The sequence below is a fragment of the Anser cygnoides genome, chromosome 36 (genome assembly GCF_040182565.1).
Source record: "Anser cygnoides isolate HZ-2024a breed goose chromosome 36, Taihu_goose_T2T_genome, whole genome shotgun sequence".
Taxonomy (NCBI): domain Eukaryota; kingdom Metazoa; phylum Chordata; class Aves; order Anseriformes; family Anatidae; genus Anser; species Anser cygnoides.
The window spans coordinates 2,665,817-2,684,520 of NC_089908.1; the positions used below are offsets into that span (position 1 = coordinate 2,665,817).

General features: G+C 52.6%; 1 protein-coding gene across 9 annotated transcripts in view; it reads left to right on the forward strand.

Annotated features, from left to right (window-relative positions):
- The first annotated feature begins 3,570 nt into the window (after positions 1-3,570).
- Positions 3,571-18,704, forward strand: part of LOC125179683 (atos homolog protein B-like) — a 57,862-nt gene continuing 42,728 nt past the window's right edge. For 3 of the 9 annotated variants that reach the window (XM_066986912.1, XM_066986911.1, XM_066986914.1), the window contains exons 1-3: positions 3,634-3,773; positions 4,987-5,118; positions 7,251-7,340. The gene's annotated coding sequence lies outside the window, so the exon portion shown is untranslated. Of the gene's footprint in view, positions 3,774-4,986; positions 5,119-7,250; positions 7,341-7,384; positions 7,716-18,704 lie in introns of all 9 variants that reach the window. The other 6 variants (XM_066986916.1, XM_066986915.1, XM_066986913.1 and 3 more) reach the window with 6 other exon arrangements.

Genomic DNA, 18,704 nt, shown 5'->3' on the forward strand with positions numbered 1-18,704 from the left:
AGGCCCTTGATGTGCTGCCTGGTGGCGGTGGGGGGATCAGCTCAGAAGCGGTAGAGGCAGGCATGGCGGGGCTAGGAGCTCACCACATTAATTGCAAGACACTGTTATAGTCGATTGATCCATAAAGTGGCCATTTAGTTTATATAGTGGCCACCACTGACTGCAATACTTAGTGGAAGTCCTCTTGCTTTCTGTGCCCCCATTTCTAACAATACCCTTCCAATGTGCCAATATGCACCCAAGGAAGCTTTCTTTTGGACGTCTTTGTTTTGGATATTACCCATTTCCTTGATTTCCCATTCCCTTTTATTTATTTATATTAGTTACTGTCCCTTGTTTCAATTTCCACGCAAACCTTTTTATTGCAGGTTTTTACTATCTTTTCCTAATCTTCTTCCCAAATGTCCCAATTCTCTGGGATTAAACTCTTCTTTCCACATACAAACTTTACTATTTCAGATTATTAATGAGCCCCGTTCCAATCATAAATCCGCAGGACTTCAGAAAAACACCTGAAGCACTCGGCCTTCCGTCTTCTAGACAAACAATAACACCTTTTCCATAAAATTTACATTTCAATAAGACCGAATTTCAAGCCGAATGCTAATTTTTCTCATGCACTTTGTTAGTAAGCCCACACGAAACAAGGAATCACTCCTGTGTATCTGTCAAGATGGGGGTTTAAAAGGTATTGAGGCCTAAATAAATTCGCTCTCCCCCTTCTTACCAAATTCCCAGGGCTCAGGCCCGAACCACCAAAGAAGTGACTCTCTGTTCTAACACTTTGATAATCACTCACCCCCCCCCCACCCCGATACTTGGGAAACTGACCAAACACCACCGCGAATATACCCAAACTTCTAAACTGTTACTTAGATAATGCTCCCACCTTCCTCCTTGACACACTCAAAACATTTAAGAACAAAATAGGATTACAAGATGCACCACCGGGGGTGGATTGTTAGGATATAGAGGTGGTAGGTTATCCAATGACTCCCATTCATCATCTTTTTCTTTTTCCTTTTTTTTTTTTCTCTTCTTCTTCAAACTTCTCGTCTGCTTTTAGTGTAAATATTGAGGCTGGAAAAGGACGTGAAGTCCTGATCCATAATCCTGCGTAATCACTTTCCTCCTGGCTAAAAGGTTCCTTTGAATTAACATGTATATTTAAGGCCTGGCAAACCCAGTCTTCAAAGGATCCGAAAACGGGCCAAAAGACATGTGGTCTTAAAGGCTCCTTTGGCCATTCTATCATACAATACTGAATCATTTTTAATTTACTTTTTTCCTTTTCTGGGGCCCCTATCGTTCCAATTTCTAATCATTATCCCTAATGGACTTTCTGGTGGTATGTCTGGTAATTTGCTCCCTTTTCTCTGGTCCCGGGTCTTCCATTTTGTCTGACCCATCTAGGAATTTTACTGTGGCAATTCCTACAGCCCTTGGTTGCCTTAGTGAGAGTGTCTTGCAGGGGGTTTAGGACCTATCACCCACCCACGAATCCTATAGGAATCGCTTCGGTCCTTCACCGGCCAAGTCCCTCGCGGGAGATTGGAACCGCGGTTAGAAGACCTCCACAATCGCTTCGGAACTACGTTCCGTCTCAGTCACACTCTCACACACACAGGCAACCGAATCCCACCCAACCGAACGGTATACGCCTTAAATACTTACGACTCCGTCGTCTTCGTTCGGATCTTCGCGCGCAGAATTACGGGCAAAATATAGTGCTGCAGCTGGCAAAGGGAGCTCATAAAAAAATCTAAATCTTTGCTTGCCCTTATTCAGGTTCAAGATGGTGTTAGCCCCGACCTGACTCGAACAGGAGCCACCAAATGGTGGGGGCGCCCCTCCTAGATCAAGTCAGAATTCAGGAACCAAGACCATCCCGGACGAGCCCCCAATTGTTATAAATGACTGAGTCCCAAATAGGATTACAATCAAAGTTTACAATTTATTAAATGAATAGAGGCAAGCAAACAGCGCTGGGTGCGCCGGGAGTCTCTGCTCCACCAGGACGCACACCTGTTACGTAAGGCGGCTGGTTTTTATGCTCCTAGGCTAATACATATTCATTACTACTTCTAGAAGAGGCAGGGTTATTATAATTGGTTTCCCGAATCCGAAGTCCTCCCAGGTGCACCTGCTTATCAGTCTCTGTTAGTCTCTCGGGGGCCGCTCGGACAGGGAGGCTCATATTCTTCCTCCTTATCTAGTGGTCTCTTGGCCGGGTGTCAGAAGTTACTGCACGTCCGTGCAAAGTCAGCAGTTTTTCTCTAAAAAATCCCTTTGTTCTCTTCTCGCCTAAACCCAGGCCTCAATGTTAACCCTTCACACCCCTTAGTGGCACGAATTGCTGGACCATTCCTTACACTATAGAGAGCGATAAGGTTGCCCCTGAGCCTCCTCTTCTCCAGGCTGAACAAGCCCAGCTCCCTCAGCTGCTCCTCTTAAGCCTTGTTCTCCAGACCCCTCACCAGCTTTGTCGCCCTTCTCTGGACTCTCTCGAGCACCTCCATGTCCGTCTTGTAGTGAGGGGCCCAAGCTGTGAACACAGCCTGCACCATGCCCACAGGATGGGCACCGAGTGGCTCCAGCCCACAGGGAGCTTCCACGGCCTCTGCAATGTCCTCGGTGAGATGCTGGAGCCCCACACCAGTCCTGCGGAGCTGGCGCATGGGGCCGAGGGACAGAAGGGGACAATTTTGCCATGTAGGCAGCCCCTGCTGTGACCGAGTGGGGGAAACCAGACAGGCTCTTCCTCCCCGAAACCAGCACCTGCACGTGACGAGAATGAAACATCCCGTGCTGGCCTCAAAACTGCTGGTTTTAGGGCGGCATCATGGCTGGCTGAGCAGCAGGGACGGCTGTGGGGCTGATTCACGCTGCATTTCCTCCACACCTCTGTCATACCCCTGCGATTCCTGCCTGGCACTGCTCAGGCTGGTAGCGGGCTCATCCCACTCAGGACTGGCGTCACACAGGGGTTTGGGGCACTTTGGTGGGCCCAGGTGGGGCTGTGTCCGTGGGGAGGGGGACGCCCGTGGGGCTGTGCCTGGGGAAGGTCACATTGGTGGGGCTGGGGGCTGGGAGGTCTGTGGGGCAGGAGGCCAACTCTGTGGGGCTGGGATATGCTGTGTGTGGGGGGTGGGTGTTTGTGGGGTGGGTGTCTGTGGAGCCGGGGGTCTGTAGGGCAGGAGACCAAACTTGTGGGGTCAGGACACGCTGTGTCCATGGGGTAGGTATCCGTGGGGTGGGTGTCCATGGGGCCAGGTCCGTGTGGCCAACTCAGTGGCTAGGGGTCACAGCGACGGCAGCGCCCCCCCCCCCCTTGTCCCTCCCCCAGCGCAGAGTCAGGCTCCGCCCCTTCCTCCGCCAGCCAATGAGAACCCTCCCAGCGAGGGGCCGCCCCTTCCCCGCTGTCATCACACACCCGCACGTGGAGGGGGCGGGCTCCGTGCTCTCTGCGTCACTGCCCCCGCGCTCTCCCATTGGCCTCGTCCGCTCACCTCTCCCCTCTCCACGCACCGCCCTCCGCCCGCCTCACCAATCAGCGGCGCGGAGGCAGCTGGGGGGGCGTGGCCCTGAGGCGCACCCGGAAAGAACGCCCGGAGTCGGGGCTGCGGCAGCGGCCTTGGTGGGTCCGGGCCGGCACCGAAAGGGTTAATCCTCCTCCGCTCCGGTTCCAGAACGTTCGGGGGGCTTCGTGCCTGGGGGCGGGAGCCCGATGTCCGCCGGCGGTGGGGGGCACGCGGAGCTACCGATAGGGGACGGTAGGGGCTGGGTGCACGCGGTGACCGGGCGGTTTGGGGACAGGGGGGTTAAGGACAAGGGGTTTAGGGACAAAGGGTATAGGGAGAAGCCTTCCCCGAGGGTTTAGGGGAAAAGGCGGTTTAGGGGACAGGGAGTTTGGGGACAAGGGGGCTAGGGACAAGGGGTATAGGGAGAAGCCCTCCCCGAGGGTTTCAGGGCGAAGCGTCGCCTGGCCAAGTCCCGCTGCCATCCCCGTTTCACCCTGGCAGGCAGAGCGGCGCTGGTGTGAGCGAGGCGCGGGGCTGCCTCGGGACTACGGCTCCTGGCATGTAGCCCGGTGGCCATCGCCCCTGCGGGGTTGGTGCTGTTCAGGTACCAGGTTTTGGGGGCCTGCTGGTGGAGGCACGGCTCGCCAGGGAGCTCGGCCCTGCTGCTGTAGGGGCAGACCATGGGGAGTAACATGGCGCTTTGATTTTACTGTTAGGGTTTGCTGTTCTGTCCTGGCAGCTTCCTTGCAGCTGAGCGAAGCACCCAGGCTGTGTTCACTTCCACTGGTACATGCTGAGCTTTCCCCATCCCTGTTCCCTCGGTGTTTTCAGGTCTTGCTCCCTCCTGGGCTCGAGGAGAGGGGAGGAAGCTCCCTCACTGAGTTCAGCTGGCCTCGGAGGGTGGGGAGGCACATCTGCACTGCTGTCTTCCTCCTTTTTGTCCAGCATCAGTGTTTAGTCCTGGCATGTTTCTGCATAGCAAAGGGCAGAGACACCCAGGCTTATTTTTTATTTTTTTCAGGTTTTCCTCCTGAGCCTGAGGATGGTTTTGGGGGGTGGGTATTGATCTGACTCCTGAAAATTGATTTTCCTAGACTCCTGATGCTTCCCCAGCCCTGTATCTGCCCTTACTGCTCCATGCTTCCCCATGCTTGTCCCCTTTTAGTGCTAGATTTGGTGTCATCGTCACGCACTGTGTGGAAATCCACAGTGCCAGGGGGGCAGGATTCTTTCTGGGTACAGAACGAGAAAACATGTCATCCCTATGTACGTGACAGCAGGTGTAAAGGGAAGTGAAGCTGTATGGCTTAGAAAAATGGTATTCCAAGAGGGCCGTCAGCATAGCTGTGATCAAGTTATCAAAGACTTCCCTGGCTGGAGGAATTAATGAGTCAGGTTTGAAGCAGGACAGGTGTGAAGGGCAACATGGGTGAAATCTCAAAGGGAGTCATTTGTATGTTAACAGATGGCTTGTGGACCATGTCATTGTGGGTGATTCTGCAGTGAAAATCTTCTCTTGGAGGTTTTGCCTGATTTCTTTCCATCTCACATCACAGCCGGGACCCCCTCCCTCCAGCACGTGGGTCCCTGCACCCAGGTAACAGCTGCATGTTTCTGGTCTGTTCTCCTGTTTGCAGCACCTGGCAGCTCTGCTTCCCGCAGCCGTCTTCTCTGAGCAGCTCTTTTAGTTTGTTTTTCCATTTCTCTTGCGCTTATGGGTAAGTGAGCCAGGTTGCTATAACCTCCAGAGAACCGTGTCTCACAAAGTTTAAGGTTTGCTCTAAAAACTGTTTTCTTTGACTGGAAGCTGCCTTGCACATCTTTGTCCTCTCTTTGCTCCTCTCCTTCATGGTCTCCTTTTCTTGGCCTCGCCAATGCTTAGCTGCCAATTAATTTTCCCCCGTTTCTGTCACTGTCCCCATCTGATTGTGAATCCTGTGTGAACAGCAGCTGAGTTCGCGTGCTCTGCATTTCAGAAAGCTGCAGGACAGGTCAGTGGTCTGCAGCCAGAGCCGCCTGCCTGGTGGCCTTGACCACCCCCAGCCAAGCAGTGCGGTGGCAGAACAGCACTTGGATGGAAGCCTACGGAGAAGTCCTGTGTGCTGCAAGAAGTACAGTTGGTGATTCAGCTGGAAGTGCTTTTTAGTAATGAACGCATGTCCCGGGCCTGGGCTGATGCCAACACTGTGATTGTTGTTGGAAGTTAACAAAGATGCAAAGCCCTTTGTGCAGGAGCTGAAGTGATAATCCAGATCTCCTGGCCTCAGCCCACAGGGGGTAATTGCTGTCTTCCTGGGAAGGGCTTTTGCCAGTCCCTATCGGACAGATTGCCCTTGCTTCCTGTGCTATGGCAGTATGTGGGTGGCAGCACTTCAGCTGTGTCCAAGGCAATTCTTGTCACAGGCATGCTCACACTCACAACCTTCCCTGAAAGGCAGTGTGGTAGAGCGGGGAATCAATGGAGGCTTTTAAATGTATATACAAACATATATATTTATACGCACACACACAAGTCGCTCTTAGTGGGGCTTGGTATGTATGTAAGCTCTCTGAAACCATAGTCCTGGTGACTTGGTGACCAGCAGCACAGCATCCCGGTGGCATCTCTCCTGGGATGCTGGTGGGGGTTGACCTAACATCAAGCAGGTAACATCAAGCAGAAGCTTTCTGGGTGCCTTCATGGTTGTTTTATGGACCAGTGCAGCGGGAAGCTGGTGTGTAGGTGCCTCTCTGTGTCATGGTGCAAAGGCTGAGCCTGTACCGCTGCTCCTGTAGAGCAGAGCGCGGCTGCTCGGCTGCCATTATTCAGGCTGCTGGTGTTGCTTCAGAGCGGTGCCCAGAGTGAGAGGACAGGCTGGGGAGCAGGGGCTGCACCCAGCCAACTTTTGCTGATCATCCTAGTAGCTAGGGGAGTGTGAGGCCAGGTTTTGGGGAGGCTGGTACTGTCCTGGTTTTCAAGGACATAGCTTCTGCACAGCGCTATCTCTGGTAGTCTGTAATTGCAGCGCTGGGAGCCCAGGGAGGAGTCTTAAACAATGCCTTTGTGACAGTTTTGGCTGGCCTCATGGAGATTTCTATAAAGCAGTTGTCGCTTTCCCCCTTTGCCGTAGCCTGGGAAATGCTACAGCCTTGGGTTTGACTGGGTCTCTTTGGGTTGCTGAGAGCTCCGAGTTCCCTCGCAGCAGCGTTTGGCCTTTCCTGCCTTGGCTCTGCCATGAGGTTTGGTGGGCAGCCTGGGGAGAGCACAGCAAGAGGCTGTGCTTGTCCCTAAACCATATCCTGGTGTGCCCACGGATGCACAGGCAGCGCCTGTGTGGTGAAGCAAAGCACGGCTGCGGAGGGTAGGGAGGAGCAAAGTCAAGGCTTCCCGCTGAATTTGGGGAAGGGGAACAGTGGCAGCAACCTCAGCAGCTGTCTCTTGGATCCAGCTCTGGCTTCCTGGGGGAAACGACCATGTCTACCTGGAGTCATACAGGGTGATAACTGGAACCACAGGGGAAGGTTGTAGCTGGGGAGGGGTGGCTTTAGCACAGGTAGGAGATACTGTGGGGTCTTCATGATGCTGGGGGTGCTTGTGGTCTTTCGGAGCTGTGTGCAGGCCATAAAACTGCTTGGCTTGGGATATGAGCAATCACTGACCGGCCAGCTTCGGGGAGGTCATCTTGTGTGGGCAGGTTATTTCTCAGCTGAGCTTAATGTGTGCACTGCACTGTGCACTTGTCTTTCCAGGTGACCCAACGCAGCCAGAACAAGCAGCCCCAAGATCATGCTGCAGGTGCTGAGAGCTGCCTTTCCTGTCTGCTTCAGTCCTATGCTCAGGTTAGCACTCATTTGATCATTACTGGTTTCTCTTCCTTCTTCAGGACAGTTTGAGGAAGACCAGGAATGCAGTGCTTTCCTCCTGCCTCCCCTTGGTCCTTGGGGACAGCTCAGTACAGCAGGTGTCACGGAGCTGCTCACACTGCCCGGGCTGGCAGGGTGGCTGAGGGAGCCTGGGTCGGTGTCACCTGTGCTGCTAAGACTGCTGAACACTGCACGCAGTTGGAAGCTCAAGGGTGGTGTATTTTAAACCCTTGGGAACTTGCTGTCTGTGGTGCTCACTGAGCTTGTCCTTCTGTCCACCAGCGGTATTGAGCAGGAGGATTTCCCAGCTGCTGCTCTGCTGCTTGCTGTCCTTCACTTGAAAAAACAGAGGTAAGGCTTCACCCAGAGTTCACTAGAGGCATGATCCTGCTTTCTGTCAGAACCAGTTGAGCTCTGCCTGTGTTTTCCCGAGACTTTGTACTTCTAGGAGGGAGCCTGGCTCTCAGCCATGGTGTATCAGTGAAGTGTTTCAGGAGGACTAGTAGTCTTGGTATTGCCACTGACCAGAAATGTGAAGGTCTTTGGGAAGGGAGCCTTCACCTGTACTTTGGTTTTGGAGAACCACAGCGAGCTTCTCTCTTGGCCCAGAGCTCAGGTGCAGTTTGGCCAGGAGAGGTTTCGTGGAGAAGCCGCCATTCAGCGCACGTGACTGCCCAGGCTGCGTGGCTCTTCCTCTCAGTGTCTGCCAAGGAAGGTTGGGGCCAGGCCAGAGACAAGTGGAGGCTGGGCCTTAGGTCATCTTCTCCTTCCCATTTCCTTCAGCCTGATGCTTAGGTGGAACCCGCAGGCAGTGAGGCAGGGGTAGATTCACCTGGGAAGTTAAAAGGAGGGAAGGAAGGAGTCCTTCATGCAAACTCCCTGTCACATGGTGTGGTAGCAGCAGAGCAGCCCCTTTATCCAGCTGAGGTGTGGCAGCCACTAATGCCTGCTCCTTGCTGGGATCCTACATCTTTCTTAATGATGGAAAAGAGATGTATTATGTGGCTATGACCAGAGAAGAGGTGTGTTTTGCTGGGGCTGCTTGCAGATCCCCATCCACCAAGCTCACAATACTCTCTCAGGGCTCACCTTCCTTGTGACAAGAGGCATTTTAACGCAAGGATCACCACATTGAATCCACTTTTTATTTTCTATCTGCTGACCAAATAGTTTGACACTTCCCAAGATGGCAAACCTCCCGTGTATGTGTAATACAACAACTTCTCCCAGTACCTGGTCGTAGCATGAACCTGTTTTCTGTGGCTTGGATATCACCTAACCCAGATGATATCAGTGAGTTTACGTTTGGGCTGAATTAATTTTGTTAGCTCAGATGGTACAGCTGGCAGACCCTTGGATAGATTTGCAGTGCCCCCATCAGGAAGGGGATGCAATGCCCTGCTGTCAAACTCAGAGCTAATAAAGCCGGGGTTAGATGTTCAGCAGAAAGTGGTCAGCCTAGCATCAGTCAGCCTGCTCTTAGCATGTTTAGGCTTCCATTGTCCCTTAGTCTTACCAGTAGGTCCTCTTTACACAGGAAACCTCAAGGAAATGCTGCTCCCCCCTTCAGGGATGGGGCCCTGGGTTCCTCATGAGTATTGGCACTGGAGTTATGCAAGGAATCCCCTCTTTGCCCTACCATTTCTGCTGCAAGTAGGGTGGGCATTCAAAGATCCTGTTCTTGGGAGTGTTGGGACAGCTGGATCCTTGTTCAGTTCTCACTGCTCCCAAGAATGGAGCAGAGGATCATCTGCTGGGGCTAATTTTAGGCCTCTAAATATTGCCGATTTCCCCCTGAGTTCCTATTTGTGTGCAATCCTGCTATGCAAGAGTCCTGTATGCTAGAATGTAAAGGTTTTGCAGGGGCATAGTGTGCTGGGGATTGGGAAGAACTTTGAATTTCTCACTTACCTAAAGTGTCTAAGCCAAATCCTTTCCATATCAGATGTAGGTGTGACCTTCCTTTTTTCAGCCTCATGCCAAGCATCCTTTGGACCTTGCTTTGTGGGTGCCCACGCACTGCGTGCCTGCAAACCATCAGCTTTCCACCCTTTGCCTGCCAAAAACTTAGCATCTCTCTCGTTCACAGCAGTCAGTTCCTGTCACCTTGGATCATAGAATCATAGAATATCCCGAGTTGGAAGGGACCCATAAGGATCATCAAGTCCAACTCCTGGCACCGCACAGGTCTACCCAAAAGTTCAGACCATGTGACTAAGTGCACAGTCCAATCGCTTCTTAAATTCAGACAGGCTTGGTGCAGTGACTACTTCACTGGGGAGCCTAAACTTCCCCTGCCTCAGCTTAACACCGTTCCCGTGGGTCCTATCACTGGTGATAACGGAGAATAGGTCACCTGCCCCTCCACTTCCCCTCGCGAGCAAGTTGTCGACTGTGATGAGGTCCCCCCTCAGCCTCCTCTTCTCCAGGCTGAACAGGCCAAGTGACCTCAGCCGCTCCTCATACGTCTTCCCCTCTAGGCCCTTCACCATCTTCGTCGCCCTCCTCTGGACACTCTCCAACAGTTTAATGTCCTTTTTGTACTGTGGTGCCCAGAATGCCCAGGATGGATGCATCCAGCAGTAAACGCAGTTTTCCGTTAAGGCTTTGGGTGTGGAAATGCTCCAAGACCCATGAGAGCAGGGCTCTGACCTTCTCTTCATGGCTGGGTGGCTGCACAGCATCTGCTCCTGATATCCTCCAAACTAGCACAGCACACAGTGAGGCCTCCGGGCCTCTCCCTTATCTGCACACACAAGGCTTTTCAGCCCCTCTGCCCTTTCTGGTTTCCACCTGCTCAGGCGATTGTTGTCACGTATTTCAGCCAAGCTGAGGTTAGCACTGAGCTCTGCCGAGTTCTGTGTTGAGGCAAGATGTAGCTCTGTAGTTCTGGCCCATCTTTATTTTTAGCCTGTGTAAGACTTGTTTGATGGTATCAAAAGGAAGTTGCACATTCTCCTGAGCCCCATGACTCATCCTGGATGAGGACCAAGGCTTTGCTAGCTTCTGCTATAACCCTCAAGTGATGTAACCCGTTGTGGTGGGCCCTACGCGATCTGGGGAAGGGCAGAGGAGGGAAGAGTAGCAGTGAGGGAAGCAGAGCTTTTAGAAGTTTTGTTTTATCCATCTTGTCAAGTCACTAAATTAATTCATCTAAAGATACGGGCAGGTATCACACCTGAATGTGGCTCAGCAGGGTCCTTTGTCTTTCCTTGCATCTTGTGCCTGTGTCAGAGAGGAGCTCTGCTTGCACGCTGGGTTGAGTAACCATTTAACAGCACATAGCAACAGTAGACAACAGTTTTTAGGACAGGAAGCGAATCAGGATCTTGTCTCCTGTTCAAGCCACAGCAAGGTTAAGTGCAGCAGAACAGAACTGCCTAAAGTGGAAATGGGCTGGACTGGAGAGCAGAGACTTGGCTGCCCTAGAGACCTCTGCTGGGCTGCGGTGAGAAGAGCCTGGGACCTCTGTTTCCATCAAACCTGGTGCTGCCACAAGGTAGAAGGAGCTGCAGGGGGCTTTCTGATGTGCAGAAAGCCACACGTTGCGCTGCTGGCGACAGCGGGAGGCTGGGCAGGGGCTGCATGTCACCACAGGGATACTGTCACCCAGGTGGGGCAATGTGCCTCGGTCTGGCCTGAGCACCGTGCCCACCCAGCGGGCTGGGATGGGGGCTTGTGGGGGCTGCCTGCCTCCCTTCTTCCTTGGGTTTTTTTTGGAGCACATTGAGGCTTTCATGTGCCGTATGGAGGTTTGGTGTGTGGGATGGTGGGGAGGGGACAGCAAGGCTTGGGGGAGCAGAGACAAAGGAGGGGGGCAGCAGGGCACGCTGGGGGGATTGCCATGGCAACTCGAGCTTTTGGCAGCCTGTGCCGTGGCGCCGGGCCAGCTGTGCATCCCACTGCAGCCCTGGCCCCCTCCTGCTGTGGGCTCTGTGCCCCACTGGCCCCTGCAGCCATCCTCCCCAGGGAGCAGCTTCAGGGCGAGTGGCTGTGGTACTTTGTCTGGCTCAGGCAGCTCCTGTTTGCTCAGGTTGAAGCCTTGAGTTGCAGAGCAGGCCCAGCCGGAGGGAAACCGGTCTTCTAAGCCCTCTCACTGAATCATGGAGGACAGCGTGGCATTCTGCTGCCATTGCTCATCCTCGGTTAATCAATGTAAGTGGGTCCTGCCGTGCCTGCATCTTTCAAAGATGCCGAGCCCCGTACCGCACCGTACATCTCGCACAGCCGGTTTGCCTTGCTGTGGGGTAGCTGTACTCTGATGGAGAGCAGACACTGATGAGCCCTGTGATATGGTGTGAGACCATCCTCTGGGCAGGTAAGGGAGGCATTGAGCAATTCTGAAGCTGCTTTTGGGAAGACCCCTTGCCAGAGGCTGGCATAGGGCCAGCTCCTGGTACTAAAGGAAGCAGGGAACATCATTGCCATTCATATGGCTGCATGGAGAGAAGGGGTCAGGAAGTCAGGCTCCAGCCTGGCCATAATATGAGTGTGACTGAGACCTGACCTGTCCTCTGAAAAGTGCCTAAAGCCTTGGGTGTGAGCCAGGGGGACAGGACTAGCTGGTCGCAAGCACAGCTTGCCCATCTCGACATGGATCACTGTGTGAGCTGTAAACCTCTCTCATTACACCTTCCAAAGGTCAGTGCTCTTTCCCCAGCCCAGCACGAGGGAGGGAGGAGTCTGCCCTGCCTTCAGAGGATGCTCTGAACTGATGCTGGTCAGACATGGGGTTGTTATAGGATGGTGAGTGCTGCTGTGGTGCCTGCGGTCAGGATTCATCTGAGACCAGGATGTTCAGGCAAAGCTGGAGGGGAAAGGATGCCCAAACAGCCCTACATTCACAATTGTCATGGCGCTTGCCTGAGCTCTGACCCCTCCTTCCAGCTCTGAACCAGGGTACAAAGCCTCAGAAATTCTCCTGGAAACCGTTTTCACCATTTGCAATCCACCATAGTGTCTGTGTCAGGCCCTAGGGTGATTTTAAGACCTGCATGGGCTGCCCATCTCTGTCCAATGCTGTAGTTCCAGCTGTCTTAAAGCTCCCAAATGAGTTGAACTTGTTTGTGAAATGTGCCCTGGGCTCTAGACCCTGATGTTCCCAAGGGAGAGCAAACAAGGAGGTGAAAGCTGGACCCTGGATCTGAAGTGAAAGCTGCCTGCAGCAGATACCTGTGTGCTTCCTCCCTCAGGCTCCCAAGAAAGTTTCCTTTCCTTCACAAAGGGGAGCAGCTTGCTCTACACTGCCAGCTGGAGCTTCCTTCCCATGGGGGAAGCTGAGACACTGATACCTGATGTTGAGGGCAATTTCAGATCATCAGCTCGAGCACTGTTCTTAACGCACGTGACCTTCAGCACTTGGTGTAAGAGTTGACATTGCAGTATGTTACAGGCATGGACGGTGGCAGAGTGATCAAAATCCACTGAGCCAAGCAGTAGTTCCCTCTGACCCCATTTGCGCAGCCTGTTTCTTCTGATCTTTCCTCCGGACTGAGGCCCCAGGGAGTGCTATGGAATATCATGGAGTGGTGGCAGGGCTGAGTGGATAAAGCTGTGCGGTGTGTGTGTTGGGGCGTGGATTGCCGGTTTGTAGGGTAGAGAGTGTTTTGGTTTTTTTTTTCCATTTATACAGCACCTTGCATGCCGAGATCCTTGTCTAAGACTCAAGGTCCTGGGTGCTGTGACCTGATGAGTTATAACTGTGTCATCTTTGAAGTGCTGCTCCCTATTTTTCTGTCTTGCCTCCTCACACTGCATTTTTAAGTGCAGCACAAAGGATCAGAAAAGCCCAAAGGCAGTGGGGTCACATCAGCTCCCGATTTGGGGAGGAGTTAGGCATCCGTGCTGGAATAAGCATTTAGGGAGTGGCAGCCAAAAGAGATTTCCTCCTGGCTGAGCTGCAGCGTTGAGGTTCAGAAAGTACTGTGTGGGTTACGTGCTGCACTCTGCTGCCATCACCTCAGCAGCTCTGGGACACGCACGCTTGTGTGGAGCCAGATGGGGACACTTTGTTGAGCAGCATCACTCTGACAAAATGGCCAGTGACCTTTTGGACATCAGGAGCAACCTTAATGGTGCCGCTGCTGAAAGACTGCTGGGGACTTCAGCAGGGACATGAAAAATTGTTGGGTCCAGAAGGAAAATTTGCCTTGGTGGGCGCTGCTACCTGCATTCCCTAAATTGTGAGAAGATAGTCAAGCCCAGCGGTGCTGTACAGATTGTCCTGTCTGGAAGATGTGTAAAGAATAGTTTGCAAGAGCCAACTATTTGCTCAACTGAAACCTGGGGGAAGCATGTCTGGACTCACTGCTCTGGGTTTTTTTTTGCTGCCAGGCAGCAATTCTGTGGCTGTGCAGAGAGGGCATAGTAAAAACAGTTAGCAGGCACTTGTGTCCTTTCCATACTGTGCTTCCCTTACTGCTGGGATTAGTCAAGCTGGGCCAGCAGTGTACAAAGGGTAATTCCTGAGGTCCTCTCTGCTGTGGCTGCCAGCAAAAGAAAGCACTTGTGGTATCAAGTGACAGGTCTGAGCTTAGCTTTCAATTGATTTTCTAGGAGCCTGCAAGAGCCAAAAATATTAGCAGACTTTGAGGAACTGGAATGTTCTCAGACTTTTTGTCTTGGGCTGGTTGGCCTGCCTCTCCCTGAGGCTGCCAGTCTGGGTTCTAAAGGTATTTGCAGTGGTTTGTCCTGGCCAGGTGATAAAACTTGGTGGAGAGAGCCAGAAGTCGTGGCACCAAGCTGCCAGCCTGAAAGTGCTCCTCTGGCTGCTGTGCCTGTTTCCTGCAGCTGAAGGGCTGTTTCGTGGCTTGAATTTGTGGAGGAAGCAGGCTTCAGATTGGAAATAGCCTCTCCCTTTCTCCTGTGTATCTCTCTTCCTGGCAGCTCAGTAAGAGTGATTTATTATCAATAACAGCTCTCTCTCATTCTGTTTCCCTACACTATCTTACTGATAGAGTAACTGAACAAAACGCAGCGTTGCTTCTGGTAGGAAGCTGCTATCAGAGGCCTGTCATGTAGCAGAGGCTGGAAGCAAGGAGCAGTTTACCAGGAAATGCCTGCCTTCATTTCTTGGGAAGGAAAAGACATCTCACCCCTGAAAGCTTCCTTACAGCCTAACTTCAAATGTTGCTGGTGGAGCTGCACTGTGTGAGCAGTGGTGAGAATGCTGCCCTCCAGAGCCTGGGAAAGGTGTGACCAAAGTGGTGGTACAGGGAGAAAAGTCAAATTCTGTCTTTAAGTGAACCTCCATGAGGAGTACCAAAAAGAAAAGGTATTGCTTGTATAAATCCTTGTAAGGAAAGAGTGGGGAGTTTCCTTTAGAGTGAGCTTGTCTGAAACTTGATATGTCTCAGATGTGTGTTAAGAGAGAAATGAAAAGACTATACTATAAAGCGATAGGGGATAATGAATTTAATCTAACGTTGTGCCCTGGGAAGCAGAGCTGGGGCAAGGATATTGACAGTAACATTATGCTTTGTGTGGCAACAAAAGCAAATGCCACCTGAATGCATGTCCCTGGGAGGGTGAAAGGGTTTGCTCTGCAGTCCCCAGGAGGATGGGAGCAAGGCAACCAGGAGACAGAAACCTGGGGGAAGATGCCAGGAGATCTGTAGATAAGCAGTGCCTGATAGCTGTGCATCTTCAGCATGAGCTTTGCTTTCCCATTTGGCAGATCTGGTGAACTGGATGGCAACGCTGGGCACTTAATCTCATTGTGGTCATGATAAATGCAACAGAGAAAGAGTAACTTCAATAGCATTAGTGAAATGTCTGAACTGGAGCCTAAATGATCAAATCTTTATCATTAGCCTCTGTTTACAGAGTAGATGGGTGGTGATCCAGCCCCCTACCAGCCTTTTGGGAGCCAGGGCATTCTTCTGTTTTATAATGCAATCTCTGGGTCTCTAATTTTTTGGTTCCTATGTGGTGTTACCTTTCTTGGCTGAGTTACATGCACCTGCTGTATGCTGGGGTTGTCAGAGGGCAGGATGCCCTAATGCTAACAAAGTGACTTCTTTCTTGAGGTTTGTTTGGCAGAAAGCTTCTGTTTTCCCCCATTTACTGATGGGCACCACTGCAATTTCTTGCCCCTCCTGCAGGAGCAGCAGGGGCACTTTGGGCCAGGCTGAGTGGTGCAGAGACCAGGAGCTTTCCATGCCACGAAGCTGCTGCTGTGACGATGCCCTCCCACTCAACACCCAGTGCCTCCCACCCTGTCCTGCTGCCCTGTCCTGCGGGGATGCACTGTGCTGGCCCTACAGCAAGGACACCTCTCACCCAGGGGCTGGCCAGTGATGGGGTGACAACCTGATGCGGGCCACACCATCCTCGCCCTGCTCCCCAGTGCTGGGTGCTGCCCATCTGCTCCTTTTCCCTGGGACAGGGACAGCACGCCATGCATCAGTTTCCCTGTGAGGCGGGGAGGGACAGAACCAGACTGGTAAGGGGTGGAGGGGAAGTTGCAGCAGCTGGTAGGAAATGGTGTTTTGGGGTGCTGCAAGGTGGCCCTGCCCCATCCTGTCTACAGAGGTGGTGTTTGGGGGTGCTGTGGCGCAAGCTTGCCTTGTCTGCTGTGAAGGTGGTGTTTTGGGGTGCTGCAAAGCAGCTCTGCTCTGACCCAGCCGCAGAGCTAGCATCTTTGGATGTTGCAGAGCAGCTCTGCCCCACGCTGTCTTCTCCTGTGCTGGGGATCCTGCTAGGCTGGGGAGGGCTGGTTGCATCTCCCATCCCCTCTGCTCACCCACGTGCAGGGTGTAAGATCACGGATGGTCCTGTGGCCCTGCTTCTGCTGGTGTCCGATTCATGGGGTGCTGCTCGGGCATGGGTCAGAGCTTACCTGCTCAGGCCAGAGTCAGGAGTGCTCTCACCTATGTGCAGGCTGCAGCAGGAGCTCTGTGGCATCCCTCGCTGTCTGTGCTTTGCAGCTGCGGGCAGGAGCAGAAGGGTCCTTGCAGGAGTGATGAGGGGAGTGCACAGTCCCACTGCTCCCTTCCTCACTCCCATTCCTGTTTTGTGGCCCCAAATCTGCCTGCTTGTGGCACAGATTGTAATAAACCTGTTAAACTGGGGACAGACACTGTACAGAGCCATGAACCCTTCCCACCCCAGTGTTGCTGCAGCAGCGTGGGGCAGAGTCCCCACATGCACTGCTTGGCAGTGGATAGTATTGAGGATGAGGGTGAGGATGGTCAAAGGGGTCTTATTCTGCGTCCACCAGAAGATTGTCAGCACAGCTCTTCCATAGGTCCCATGGCTGTCGGAACCTGCCATGCTTCTGTGAAGCACTTTGTATGTGAGGCAGTGCCCCAAGAGTTAAACCACAGTCGTGGGGCAGGGTTTGTAGCAGGAACAAAGAGGGCTTTTAAAGTTGGGACAGGAATAGAGGGAAGGGATTGAGCCTTTCCCAGTGTGTTGAATTACAAAGGTCATGGAGACCCCTTTGCTGGGAGCCAGCAGCAGTTGAGGTCCCTGTTGGAAGTGGGGCAGAGAGAGAGGAGATTGTGGAAATCGGTGAGGGCGAGTTCTTGGGGAGCTTTAAGACCAGAGTGAAAACTCAATTGTATCCCGAGACAAATGAGCACTGAACATAAGGCTGGGAGGTCGGGATTGTCTGCTCAGTTCAAACCTTCTATCCTGACGTTTTGGGGTGGCTTGTTTTTTTTTTTTTTTTTTTTCCCTATATCTCACTCCTTGATGTGAAAGTGTTTAAGCTGCGTTATTCCCACCCCTGCTTTTGAGGCTGGTAGTGAACATGTCAATCATCCTTTCTGCAGTGGAGAATTGCTTTGCTGCCTGGGGAGGCTGAGAGGGAAGGACCCAGCAGCACATCGAGGTCTCTGGGTATCCCAATCAGGGTGATAAACTACAGCTGAATTGATCAGGGCAAAAATAGCAGGAGCTTCTGTCTGGAGGAGTGGGGGGTTAAATGCAGGGGGACAGGCTTCCTGGGAAGGATCCTGGTGTAAAGTTAGTTGGACCAAAGGAGGAAGAAGGAGCCCTTGTCTGCTAGAAGGAGACTGGCTTTTGATCCATGGGGAAGTGGCGAGGCTGCCTTGGCTGAATGGACTAGCGCTGGGGCATCCAGGTATCTTGTAAGCACTATTCAAAAGTGTGGGGCAAGGGGGCACTTGCAGCTGCCCCACAGGTGGCAGCTGGATTTATGGCATCACCTATGCAGCCAGTGCTTGGGCTGCTCCTGCCTGCTCTGTGCTGGTGAGTGCTGCAGGTTGAGCAGAGGGTGCAAGGCAATGCCTGTGAGGGAGGCCATCTCTAAAATGCAGAAGAGAGCCTGCAGGCACGTTTTGCTTTGTCAGAAAGCTTTTAAATGCCTGCCCAGGCTAAAAGTGGATTTTTGCATGTGTAGTTCAGCAGGAAAGCCTAAGTCTGGCTGCTTTCCTATCCTGGCCTTTCTGCTTAGCGTCATCTGCGCTGGGTGCCTTGTGGGGCACAGCAGCAGAGGGACCAGAAAAAGTTAGGGAAGGGATGGATGGCAGAAACCTCCACTTCCCTTCCCACAGCAAGGTGGGAAGAGAGCACAGCTTGTTTCCATCTTGAGCCTCGGCCGGTGCGAGCCAGCCCACCCAGGATGTGTATGGAGGGCTGCAGGATGTGCTGAGTCAACAAGAGCATCCCTTTGCACAGGGAGGTTTGATTGGGGCTGCCAAGACAATAGGGGTTTGCAGCTTGCAGGAAGGGTGAGCGCCAGCTACAAGCCACATGGTGGGCTTTCCAATTTTAGTAAACTCAGATTTGTGTTACTGGCCAAAAAAGGAAGCTTAAAACTTTCAAGCTGGGTTAGCAGGCACTTGGCCATTCAACTCCATCCCTTGCCATGGGTACGCCCCCTAATCTAAGCTTTTATTTAAAGAAATTCCACATCTGGTCCTTACATTGGATCGGATGACCTTGGATGTGATTTTTTTGGAACAAAGGGCTGCTACTTCACTGGGCTTTGTCTAGGAGATGGAAAGTGGTTCCAGGGAATGCTCCATGAGTGCTGGGTGCCAGCTCCAGCTATTTCATCTCCCTGGATCCTGGCAGAGAGGAGATGCTGGGACGGGAACAGGCTCTGTTACAGCCTCTGTCCTCGTGCTGGCAACTCCGACTGGGTCACTGCAGCCACCAGTTAAGTTAGCAGCCTTGTGGCTGCTCTATTTTTTTCAAGCACCATGAAGGGAGATGAGCACAGAGCCACTGTGGGAAAGGGGAACCCAGAAATGAAGGGTTTGGTTTGGGGCTCCTGGAAGTGATAACATCCTCTGTTGACCTTGGTAGATGGCTCATCGTCAGACTAGCAATCTGTATGCCTGCCCTTGTTAACAGGAACCATTTCAGCAG